Genomic DNA, 13349 nt, shown 5'->3' with positions numbered 1-13349 from the left:
TTTTGTCTTTTTTGCCATTTCTTGGGCCGTGCCCTCGGCATATGGAGGTTCCCAGGCTAGGGGTCGAATTGGAGCTGTAGCCACCAGCTTATGCCACAGCCACAGCAACATGGGATCCGAGCCACGTCTGCAACGTACACCATAGCCCGCAGCAATGCTGGATCCTTAACACACTGAGCAAGGCCAGGGATTGAACCTGCAACCTCATGGTTCCTAGTTGGATTCGTTAACCACTGAGCCATGACGGGAACTCCCATTGTATCCTTTTTTAGATTCCACATGTAAGTGATAGCAGATGAGGTTTGTGTCTCACTGTCCGACTAATTTCACTTCACATGTTAATTTCTAGATCCATCCATGTTGCTGCAAATGCCATTATTTCATTCCTTTTTTATGGCTGAGTAATGTTCCATTGTGTATATGTACCACATCTTCTTTATCCACTCTTCTGTTGATGGACATTTAGGTTGCTTCCATGTCTTTGCTACTGTAAATAGTGCTGCAGTGAACACTGGGGTACATGTACATTTTCGAATCGTGGTTTTCTCTGGACAGATGCCCAGGAATGGGATTGCTGAATCATATGGTAATTCTATTTTTAGTTTTCTGAGGAATCTCCATACTGTTTTCGACAGTGGTTGCACCAATTTACAATCCCACCAACAGTGTAACAGGGTTCCTTTTTCTCCACACCCTCTCCAGCACTTCTTGTTTGTAGACTTTTTGATGATGGCCATTCTGGCTGGTGTGAGGGGGTACCTCATGGTGGTTTTGATTTGCATTTCTCTAATAATGAGTGACGTTGAACATCTTTTCATGTGTTTTTGGGCCATTTGTATGTCTTTGAAGAACTGTCTGTTTAGATCTTCTGCCCATTTTTTGATGGGGTTGTTTGTTTTTTTGGTATGGAGCTGCAGAAGGTGTTTATAAATTTTGGAGATTAATCCCTTGTCAGTTGATTCACTCTAATAATTAGTGATGTTGAACAACTTTTCATGTGTTTTTTTGGCCATTCGTATGTCTTCTTTGGAGAATTGTCTGTTTAGATCTTCAGCCCATATTGAGCTGTAGGAGGTGTTTCTATATTTTAGAGATTAATCCCTTGTCAGTTGCTTCATTTGCAAATATTTTCTCCCATTCTATGGGTTTCTTTTCATTTTGTTTAGGGTTTCCTTTGCTGTGCAGAAACTAAGTTTAATTAGGTCCCATTTGTTTATTTTTGTTCTTATTGCCATTACTCTAGGAGGTAGATCAGAGAAGATATTGCTGTGGTTTATGTCAGAGAGTGTTTGGCCCATGTTTTCCTCTAAGGGTTTTATAGTATCTGATCCTATAATTAGGTATTTAATCCATTTTGAGTTTATTTTTGCGTATGGTATTAGGGAGTATCCTAATTTCATTCTTTTACATGTAGCTGTCCAGTTTTTCCAGCACCACTTATTTATGGAACTGTCTTTTCTCCATTGTATATTTGTGTCTCCTTTGTCATAAATTAGTTGACCATAGGTGCATGGGTTTAACTCTGGGCTTTCTATTCTGTTCCACTGATCATATTTCTGTCTTCGTGCCAGTACCATACAGTTTTGATGACTGTAGCTTTGTAGTATAGTCTGAAGTCAGGGTGCCTGATTCCTCCATTTTTCTTTCTCAGGATGGATTTGGCTATTCTAAGTCTTTTGTGCTTCCAAACAAACTTTAAGATATTTTGTTCTAGTTCTGTGAAAAATGTCATTGGTAATTTGGTAGGGATTGCATTGGATCTGTAGTTTGCCTTTGGTAGTATAGTCATTTTGACAAAATTGATTCTTTCAATCCAAGAGCATGGTATATCTTTCCATCTGTTTGCATCATCTTTGATTTCTTTTATCAGTCTTATAGTTTTCAGAGTATAGGTCTTTTGTCTCTTTAGGTGGGTTTATTCCTAGGTATTTTATTCTTTTTGATGCAATGGGAAATGGGTTGTTTCCATAATTACTCTTTCTGGTCTTTCATTGTTAGTATATAGAAATACAGTTGATTTCTATGTATTGATTTAATATCCTGCAACTTTACCAAGTTTTCTGGATAACCACTAGGCCACCAGAAAACTCCAATTTTATTTATTTTTAACTTAAATAGACACATATATCTAATGGCTATTGTATTGGACAGTGCAGCTCTAAAGCTAATTTGCACTGTAGAAAACACAGAGGATAGAGAAATAAGTTAAATGACAATTTAATAAAAATAAATTTATGTCTAGAGAGATTAACTAGCACTGTCATACACTTCTTATGGATGATGGAACTAGAATTAGAACCCAGAACTCCTTAATCCTAGGCTTTTTTCTTTCTTTTTTAGTCATAGCCATAGCATGTGGAAGTTGCCAGGCCAGGGATCAAATCTGAGCCATAGCAGTGACCTGAGCTGTTGCACCAACAATGCCAGATCCTTAACCTGCAGAGGCACAAGAGAACTCCATGGGCTTTTTTGACAATTATATTGTGCTGCCTTTTCAGAGTCCATAGGTTGATGAATTTTGAGTAATTTTTTTCAACCTCAGCACTATTTAAATTTTGTACTGGATTTTGTTGTTGTTGTTGTTCTGGGGAGATTTGCTGTGCATTGTAGAATGCTTAGCAGCATCTGGCATCCATCACTGGATGCCAAGACTATATTCCAGTTGTGACAACTAAAAATATCTCCAAATAAGGCTACATTTCCTGGGGACAAAACCATCCTCACTTGAGAACCTCTGGTTCCCTTAGTCATATAAGATGTCCTTTAGGACCCTCAAGAGAGGCAAGGTAGATCCAACTTACTTAACAGTGTAATGAGAACTTCAAGAATGTGATCTAGGAGTTCCCCAGGTGGCTCAGTGGGTTAAGGATCCAGCATTGTTACTGCTGTGGCTCTGGTGATTGCTATGGCACAGGTCCGAGTCCTGGCCCCAGAATTTCCACATGATGCAGGGAAGGCAAAGAAGGAAAGAAAGAAAGAAAGAAGGAAGGAAGGAAGGAAGGAAGGAAAGAAAGAAAGAAAGAAAGAAAGAAAGAAAGAAAGAAAGAAAGAAAGAAAGAAAAGAAAGGAAGGAAGAGAAAGAAAGATCTAGTTTTAAAATTGTAAAGTAACTCAAGACAGAGCTGCCTATTGGTGGCTCTCACAAGAGTGAAGACTAAAAATCAAGCATGCATAATAATTGTTGAGCACCTGATATGTAAACAGTGCTATATGTGCTTTACATCTTTTATCTCTAATTCTCAAACTAGCATTGCAAGGCATAGGGAATTCTCCTCATTTTACAGATTAGATGATGTGGTTGAGAAAGTGTAAGGAGGTCACACAAGTATCTAGCAAAAAAGAGAGGCAGAATTCAAACCAATTAGCCATATCTGAATTTAACCCCAATGTACTGTTTACTTGGATACCCATCTCTCTAACTTGTACTCAAGACTGCAGATCTGAAGCATAATATAGAGATGGGGGGGGGGAAGAATACCAGAAATTCTTACTGAGGTAAAGGTACATTCAATGGGGAGAGCTGCAGGGAGATACCACCAGATAATTACTATGATTAATCAGGTTTCCAGTAGAGAGTGCTACCTGAGCAAGATCTTGAAGGAATGTTAGAATTTGGGTGTTCAGAAAGAAGAGAAGGAGAATTCTGAAAAGAGAATGCCTTAGGTCAAGTCTTGACTTCTGAGGAAATTCTCCCCTAAATTTGAGGAGATCATGAGCAGTCTAGCTGGGGTGGAAGAAGGAAGACAATAAGGTCGGGGATATAGATTATAACTAGCTGACAAGGGGTCCTAAATGCTGGCTCAATGATTTAAATTTCATTCTGTGTAAAATTATAGTTTTTAGGTAGGGACATGATAAGATTAATACAGTATTTGTTGGAGTTTCTGCTGTGGTGCAGTAGGTTAAGGATGCGATGTTGCCGAAGCTGCGGCGTAAGTCATAGTTGCGGCTCAGGTTTACCCCCTGGCTCAGGAACTGTCATATGCTGCAGGTATGGCCAACCTCCCCTGCCCCCCCGCCCCCGCCAAAGAAAATCCCTATATTTGTTGCTCAAGACCCTGTAATAGCTTTCCTAAATCGAAATGTAATCATACATTCCTCCTCCTCAGAGTGTAATTAAAATTCAGTTGAAAAATGAAAGCAAGCCAATTCACGTTCATGTACAATGAATTTTCGATGGTGGCTGGGAAGTTAATTGAAAGTTAAGACTTCCATGGTTTACAATAAAGAAAAAGTCTTTAATCAAGAAGAAAAAGGAAATTTTAATATAAAAATCAGTATTTTCTTATTTAAAATTTTTATTTCCTTTTTCTTAAATGTGAAAAAAAAATTTGAGACAGAAAGATTTCTTGTTCTAAGAAAGCAGTTTTCTTGAAATTCAATTGCTCTAATTCAAATTCAAGTGAATCAATATCTGAGATCTTTTTATTTATGTATCAAGGAGTATCTTTCTCACAGCAATGTAATACTAGAAGAATTTGTGTGTGTGTGTGTGTGTGTGTGTGTGTGTGTGTGTGTGGTTTTTTTTAGGCCCGCACCCATGGCTTATGGAAGTTCCCAGGCCAGGGGTGGAATCAGAGCTGCAGCTGATGGCCTATACCACAGTCACAGCAACGTGGGATCTGAGCCGAGTTTGCAACCTACACCTCAGCTCACAGCAACACCAGATCCTTAACCCACCGATTGAGGCCAGGGATTGAACCTACGTCCTTATGGATACCAGTCAGGTTCATTACCACTGAGCCACAATGGGAACTTCCAAGAATTATTTTTTAAAAAAACAACTTTGTGTAATCTGTAGTCTTGTGTCTGCTGTACCACCACACATCTCCATCAGTTCTTTTCCCTACATTTTTCACAGGAAAAACAAACAAACAAATAATGTATGATACTTCTGACATTAATCAGCATTCCTAGGACTTATGTCTGGCACTGTGTTTTCAGGGTCTTTTTGTTCTGACTTGTATATTAATTTGATTGATGGGCTCCTTTTACTTTTTCTGTTTGAGTAATAAAGTGGATTAATAATCATCAGCTTATTTGGAATTAAATTAATGAGATCTAGGGTTCCATGTATAAATGACTGTAACTGTAACACTTTAAAAAAAGAGATCCAAGATCAAGTAATTAAATTAATACTTTGACACATTGAAGGCAGTCAACTCAACAATGATCAAAATAGGAAACGCTTCAGTTCTTTGAGGACACTTCTAAAAGAAGTTACATATTTCATTTGTCCTATTTTATTATAATAGATTTAATATAAAGAAAAAGATCTTTGTTTACTGAGCATTCCACTCTCATATTTCCTGCCAAAAGGATCATTAGCATTTGTTTATCACATGATTCATCACAGTGAAACACATCAGTAGATCAAGAAGATTATGGTTTCCAGCTATGAATAAGCTGATGGAAAAATAGTGCCCTAAAGAAATAAGTATGAATGAAACAAAAGCTTGTTTCAGTATAAATATGAGAGAGAAGAGAAAATTAAAGAAATTTTTTTCAGTTTAGTTTTTAAGTTTCCAAGTGAGATATCAAGCATCCTCTGTATAGGATATACCCTTAGTTGAATAATTTTACAAAGAGAAATGGCACCACAAAAGCCCGGTTTCCTATTTGCATCTTCTTATTGTTTACAGTTATCCACTCAGTCTTCATTAAAAGCTTTCTGATGTTTTAGTGGATATTAAAAGATTATTTTATTACAAAAAAAGAGAACCACATAGGGCTGGTGGAGAAAAGGACAATATTATTTAATGGTTATAAAGTTTCAGTTTGAGATTATGAATAAGTTCTGGAGATGGAGAGTGATGACGGTTGCACAATAGTGTGAATGTAACTGAATAGCAATAAACTGTACACTTACAAGTGATTAAAGTGGTCACTTTTACCTTATGTATGGCTCACCATGAGGAATGAGAGAGAGAGAAGCAGCTTATTCTGCTTGACTCGGTTATGGTAGAAAGTAAGAAATTCTAAAAAGAAAGTTATAAACATTTTATATAATATTTTAGACATTAAACATTTTATTTCTTATCAGTCAGTTTTTAAAACAGTAGAGGTTATGGAAGCAATTCCAAACTCAAGACACCCGAATGACCAGGTGAGTCAGATCATGGATAATGAAAACAGCAATTTCCTTTCCCTTTTAGTTTCTTGATCCACCCTTTTCAGCCTTTGCTTTAAAGTAATATCTTGGAAGTTCCCATTGAAAAGAATCCGACTAGTATCCATGAGAGTGCAAGTTCAATTCCTGGCCTCACTCAGTGGGTCAAGGGTCTGGCGTCACCATGAACTTTGGTGTAGGTCGCAGATTCGGCTTGGATCCTGTGTTGCTGTGGCTGTGGCGTAGAACAGCAGCTGCAGCTCTGATTCGATTCCTAGCCTAGAAACTTCTATATGCCATGGGTATGGCTCTGAGAAGCAAAAAAATAAAATAAAATAAAATAAAATAAATAAAATAAAATAAAGTAATATCTTGGTAATTGCCAGTCTTGCCCACTTCCTAGGGTATCTCTCTATTCCTGTTCATAATAAGTACCTGTGTAAGTTAAGGGGGGTGGGGATTAAACTAGCATGACACATATACCATAAAACACAGTGGATTAAACAGGACAGGAATTTTAAATCTTTCTCTAATGGCAATCTAATAGTAGGTAACCTGTCCAGGTGGTAGGGCAACTCCCTTTCCCAATGAGATCCAAGGATCCAATTCTTCCCTTCTCATTGCTCTTCCAACCCCTAGGATGTTGTCCTTGTCAACCAGCTCACAGGAAGGGAGGAAGAGTAGAAATAAAGGGCCATTTTTTCTTGTGAAAGTGACAGAGAAGTTGCCTATCATTTTCTCATATTCTATGGGCAGGACTTTAGTCAATGGCTACATCCAAATGGAAAGGATAGTGGAAAATATTCCTTCTCACTAGGAATCCATTTGCCTGACAAATACTATGGAAAAATGGATTTGGGATGGACAACTTGCAGTCAGCCACAGTACCCTACTTCTACCATCATCTGGATAACTAAACCTTGTTTGTTTGATTTTCTTATATCTCCAGAGACTGAAAACTTTTTTTTTTTTTTTTTTGGTAGAGCCACACACAGGGCATATGGAAGTTACCAGGCTAGGGATCGAATCAGAGCTACAGCCTCCGGCCTAGGCCACAGCCACAGCAATGAGGGATCCAAACAATGTTTGTGACCTACATCGCAGCTCACAGCAATGCCAGAATCCCCAACCCACCAAGGGAGGCCAGGGATGGAAGCTGCATCCTCATGGATACTAGTCGGATTCATTTCCGCTGGGCCACAATAGGAACTCCACGACTGAAAACTGTTAAGTTGCATCTATCACAACATTCTTCTAAAAGATTCCTACAGGATTCCACAATTTCTGTAAACCAAACCACCTCAAAACTTAGTGTTATAAAACAACCATTTTATTGTACTCACAGATTCTGTGGACCAGGAATTTGGGCAGAGCAAAGAAGGGATGGCTTATCTCCTCTCCACAATGTCTGAGGCCTCAGCTGGAAAACTCAAAGGCTAGGGATTGAAATAATCTGGAGGTATCTTCATTTACGTGTCTCAAGGTTGATGCTGACTATTGTTTGGAACTTCAGGTAACTGTCAACGCAACACCAGCCTGTAGCCTTTACATGTAGTCAAACTGCATAGACCTGTTTAGGCTTCCTCATAGGGATTTCTTAAACAAGAAACCAAAAACACTAGCTGTGAGAGAAAAACACAAATAAGTACATTAAGAATATTTAAGCACACTAAGAGTAAGAATGCTTGTTCCTTGAAAGCACCATAAAGAATAAAAAGACACCTTGGAATGGGAAAATACATTTGCAAAACACATTTTTGATAAAAGGTTCCTATCTGGAATAGATGAATAATTCCAACAAATAAGGAATACAAACTAACTACATTTTTTAAAATGGGCAAAATATTTGAATTGGCCATTCACAGGGAGGGGAATATAAATGGCCAACAAATATTGAAAAGATATTCAAACTCATTTGCAATTAAGGAAACACAAATTAAAATCATTTTAAAAAAACAATATATTTGTATCACTTTGCAAAAATTATGAAGTCTGACAATAAAAAGTACTGTTAAAGATATGAAACAACTGGAATTATCAAAAACTCTCAGAGAATACACTGGTACCATAAGATTGAAAATCAGTTTGGTACTGTCTGGTAAAAATAAAGATATGAATATCTGATGAGCCAACAACTACTTTGTATATAGGCTGGAGAAACTGTGCACATGTGACCAGAAGATATGTACAACCTGTACCATTTGAACATCAACCTGTGTATTTTACCAATTTAACCAACTAAAGGAGAAAAATCAAAAAAATCATCTCAATAGATGCAGTATGTGACTAAATTCAACAACTGACAACCACTATGGAGAACAGTATGGAGGTATCTTAGAAAACTATACATAGAACTACCATATGACCCAGCAATCCCACTCTTGGGCATATATCCGGACAAAACTTTCCTTAAAAAAGACACATACACCTGCATGTTCATTGCAACACTATTCACAATAGCCAAGACATGGAAACAACCCAAATGTCCATCAACAGATGATTGGATTAGGAAGATGTGGTATATATACACAATGGAATACTACTCACCCATAAAAAGAACAAAATGCCATTTGCAGCAACATGGATGGAACTAGAGACTCTCATACCGAGTTAAGTATGTCAGAAAGAGAAAGACAAGTACCATACCATATACAAAATCATTTATATCTGGAATCTAATATATGGCACAAATGAACATTTCCACAGAAAAGAAAATCATGGACTTGGAGAATAGACTTGTGGTTGCCAAGGGGAAGGAGGAGGGAGTGGATGGTTTGGGAGCTTGGGGTTAATAGATGCAGGCTATTGCCTTTGGAATGGATTAGCAATGAGATCCTGCTGTGGAGCACTGGGAACTATGTCTAGTCACTTAATGATGGAGCATGATAATGTGAGAAAAAGAACGTATACATGTATGTGTAACTTGGTCACCATGCTGTACAGTAGAAAAACAAATTAATTAAAAAATAAAAATATAAAATTTCCATATGACAGCCCATCCATCAGAAGATATGGTGCCTCAGGCCAGATTCACCAAGTACTTCCCTGAAGCAGGGGAGTCTTAAAGATATTAACGTCTTTTTAATAGGTCTTTAGCAGTCCACTCATGCCTAGTCCAGCACAAACCAGAAGCCTGGACACAATTATTACAGAGATAAATTGTTGGGCACTAACTCTGTGCCCAACAGAGATTTATTTCTACTTCTTTTTCAAGAATGAAAATCACTAAGCACCTGCTAATAAGATGGGAAAGGATTCTGGGGTCCTGGAAGCTACAGTTTATGCAAAAACAACATAATTACTAGCCCATAAAAGCATAAACCCATCACTTTCTCAGAAAGAGAAACACAAAAACATGACCACTCTGGAAGTGTATTTTTCATCTTTTCTGTGAGGACCTTCAAAGAAGCTTGACAATGAGAAGAAAACATGCCTTTTAGGAACAAAATAATGCCATTTACAGCAGCATGGATGGAAATAGAGACTTTAGTACTAAGAGAAATAAGTCAGAAAGAGAACAAAAAATGCCATATGATATCACCTACATGTGGAATCTAAAATATGACACAAATGAACCTATTTATGAAACAAAAAGACTCACTAATATAGAGAACAGACTAGTGGTTGCCAAGGGGGAAGGGAGGGAGGGGGATGGACTGGGAATTTGGGGTTATTAGATGCAAACTGTTACATTGAGAATGTACAGCACAGAGAACTATATCCAGTCTCTTGAGATAGAACATAATGGAAGATAAAGAAAAAGAATGCATATATATATATACACAAAAAAAAGTTATAAAATAAACACTTGGCATATGAGAGAAGCTCTGAAATATAAAGCACTCCAAAAGTGTTATGAACTACAAAATGTAATGCTTCCTTTCCAATTAAATATCCTCTGAACTATTTGGTATACAAAAGTCTAAGATAGTAGCTCAGGGACAATGTTCCTTAAAGATTGTCCCTTCTATTTACTCCATCTTTATAACATCTTTTCAATGAAATACTTTATTGCCAGGGATTTCAAAGATCAAGGAAAATAAAATTAAACTGTTAATAATAATTTGGAAAAGATACTAGTTCCCACATTTATATATGGATGCATATCCTATAGCCCGTAACTCAAAGGATCAACTTTTAAATTTATAGATGGTAATTCTCTAGATGGGCAGGAAGTTTACTCTTTCTTATGGTGAATTTTGATAGTTCATGAATAACTGTTAAATTTGGAGTTAAATCTGGCTATAATACAGACTAGGATAAAAAAGTCTTAGGTTTAGAGCTTCAGTTCTTGGCTTCGTGGCTGTAAGGTATTTAATTAATCTCACTGAGTTTACTTTTCTTCCATAAAATTGGGATAGTAATACCCAGGCCAGTTGTGAGGATTAACTTATAAATATAAAGCATCTGGCATTCAATAAGTATTAATTATTATTGCATTTTGGAACGAAGTTAAGCAAATACATGTTAAATGAACAACACCTTATTTTCCACCACTGTTGACAGTCTAAATACGGCATAGCTTGGGGAAGGGTAGGGTAGACAAGTTAAATAGGAAACGACACGCTGCTAGGTAGCAAGGCATTACACAATTCTTTCTTTTAAACGACTTTTCAAAACACTGAGCCTTAAATTCCAAGTTCATTATCGAAAACCAAATGATTAAACATATTATCATTCATTATACATTTAATTTTATATCTATGTACAAAAATCATATAATTCTTAAGTAAACATAATTCTTCTTTCATAAAAGTGGTTCAGTTCACTTCTGCTCATTTTCTCTTTAAAATGTTTTCAGTCCTGAATTGAGAGCAAAATTATTGTGAGCAAAGCTACAAAAAGTAAGGAAATTTAAGAATCCCAAGATTTAATAGTTATGGCTTATCTAATTTCAAATTTTAAAATTTCTCAGGAGTTCCTATCATGGCTCAGAGGAAACAAATCTGACTAGCATCCATGAGAACACAGGTTTGATCCCTGGCCTTGCTCAGTGGGTTAAGGATGTGGTGTTGCCATGAGCTGTGATGTAGGTCCCAGACGCATCTCAGATCCCGTGTTGCTGTCTGTGGCTGTGGTGTAGGCTGGCAGCTAGAGCTCCAATTTGACTGCTAGCCTGGGAACCTCTATATGTTGTGGGTACAGCTCTAAAAAAAAGAAAAAAAAAAAAACCAAAAATAAAATTACTCAGCTAAGTATCAAAAAACAGCCTTCAAATTATCATATCTACTATATAATTTCGGCTCCAAATGATTTTACAAGTAACAAAAAATGTCACTTATTCCCTACAATTTGGTGTTCTCAACTATAAAATAGGAAAATAATACTTAGACTTGGTTCTATGACAGAAATTTTGTGAAGTTAAGCAACATGTGAAAATATTTAGAAATAAAGTGATTACAAATCCTATCTCATGAGGGAAGTATTTATATCAAATGAGATATTATATATATAATAGGTTTTTCTGGAAATAATACAACACTCTGCAAGGTATTATTTTTGTTATTGTTACTTTTATCATTATTACCATTAATACTACTATCAGGCATCAAACACAACAATATCTAGAGGGAAGACAATTCATGAGTCTAGAGCGAATTTTCATACTGCATACAATAGGAGTAGTCAATTTATATACATTTATGAGTATTGTGACCTTTGCTTTCTTGTAATTTGTCTGCATGAAGAATTTTTTCCATCCCCTCCCTTTCTATCTGTGCCCTAACATGAATCTCCTGTAGGCAGCATATTGTAGGCCCTTGTTTTTTAATCCAGTCTGTCACTCTGTGTCTTTTGATTGCACAATCATTCCATTGTTATTTAATGTAATTATCTCTATTTCTTTTTTTTTCTTTTTAGGGCTGCACATGTGGCATATGGAAGTTCCCAGGCTAGGGGTCAAATTGGGGCTGCAGTTGCTGGCCCACCTTATAGCCACAGCAATGCTAGATCCAAATTGTGTCTGCAACCTAGGCCACAGCTCACGGCAATGCCAAATCCATAACTCACTGAGGGGGGCCAGGGATCTAACCCACATCCTCACGGATACTAGTCGTGTTTGTCACCACTGAGTGACAATGGGGAACTCCGAAGGTAATTATTGATATGTATTTATTGACATTTTAAACCTTGTTTTCTAGTTGATTCTGTTTCTTTGTTCCTTTCTTTTTTCTTTTCCTTCTTGTTTTGATGATTTCCTTTTATTTTATGCTTATGTTCCTTTTGATTTTTGTGAATCTATTGTATGTTTTTGATTTGTGATTACCCTGTTTTTCTTATTTTTCTCATCTATTTATTCTGTTTTTTTAATTAATTAATTTTATTACATTTATAGGTGTACAACAATCATCACAACCAAATTTTACAGCATTTCTATCCCAAACCCTCAGTGCATCTCCCGCCCCACAAGCTGTCTCATTTGGAAACCATAAATTTTTCAAAGTCTGTCAGTATCTGTTCTTCAAAGAAGTTCATTGTGCCCTTTTTAAATTTTTTATTAATTTCTTTTTTTTTTTTTTTTTTGGTCTTTTTGCCTTTTTTTGAGCTGCTCCCGAGGCATATGGAGATTCCTGGGCTAGGGGTCTAATCAGAGCTTAGCCGCCAGGCCTACACCAGAGCCACAGCAACTTGGGATCCAAGCCTTGTCCGACCCACACCACAGCTCAAGGCAATGCCGGATCCTTAACACACTGGGCAAGGCCAGGGATCAAACCTGCAACCTCATGGTTGCTAGTCAGGTTCGTTAACCACTGAGTCACAATGGGAACTCCAATTGTGTCCTTTTTTTAGATTCCACATGTCAGTGATAGCATTTGATGTTGGTGTCTCATTGTCTGACTGATTACACTTAACATGATAATTTCTAGGTCCATCCATCTTGCTAAGAATGCTAGCATTTCGTTCTTTTTAATGGCTGAGTAATATTCCATTGTGTATATGTACCACATCTTCTTGATCCACTCCTCTGTCGATGGGCATTTAGGTTGTTTCCATGTCTTGGCTATTGTATATAGCGCTGCAATGAACACTGAGGTACATATGTCTTTTTGAGTCATGGTTTTCTCCAGATAGATGCCCAGGAGTGGGATTGCTGGATCAAATGGTAGTTCTATTTTTAGTTTTCTGAGGAACTCAATTTTTGTTTTTTATAGTGGTTGCATTGCCGGAGGCCAGTTCTGGCAGCCAGGGAGTGTACACTTTCCCGATAGGAGATGGACAGCGTTGGCAAATGTACATACAT

General features: G+C 37.1%; 1 protein-coding gene across 11 annotated transcripts in view; it reads right to left on the bottom strand.

The window, feature by feature from the left end:
• Positions 1-7417: 7417 nt before the first annotated feature.
• The window catches only part of CARF (calcium responsive transcription factor), a 91349-nt gene continuing 85417 nt past the window's right edge, over positions 7418-13349 (bottom strand). For all 11 annotated transcript variants that reach the window (XR_014828967.1, XR_014828960.1, XR_014828982.1 and 8 more), the window contains one exon: positions 7418-7731. The gene's annotated coding sequence lies outside the window, so the exon portion shown is untranslated. The remainder of the gene's footprint in view (positions 7732-13349) is intronic.

The sequence above is a fragment of the Sus scrofa genome, chromosome 15 (assembly GCF_054392235.1).
Source record: "Sus scrofa isolate SSC_HxYL_T2T_F1_AM1 chromosome 15, Sscrofa_HxYL_maternal_Yorkshire_Landrace_v2.0, whole genome shotgun sequence".
Taxonomy (NCBI): Eukaryota; Metazoa; Chordata; class Mammalia; order Artiodactyla; family Suidae; genus Sus; species Sus scrofa.
The sequence above is the reverse complement of the archived record's forward strand: the minus strand, read 5'-3'. Positions and strand labels throughout refer to the sequence as shown.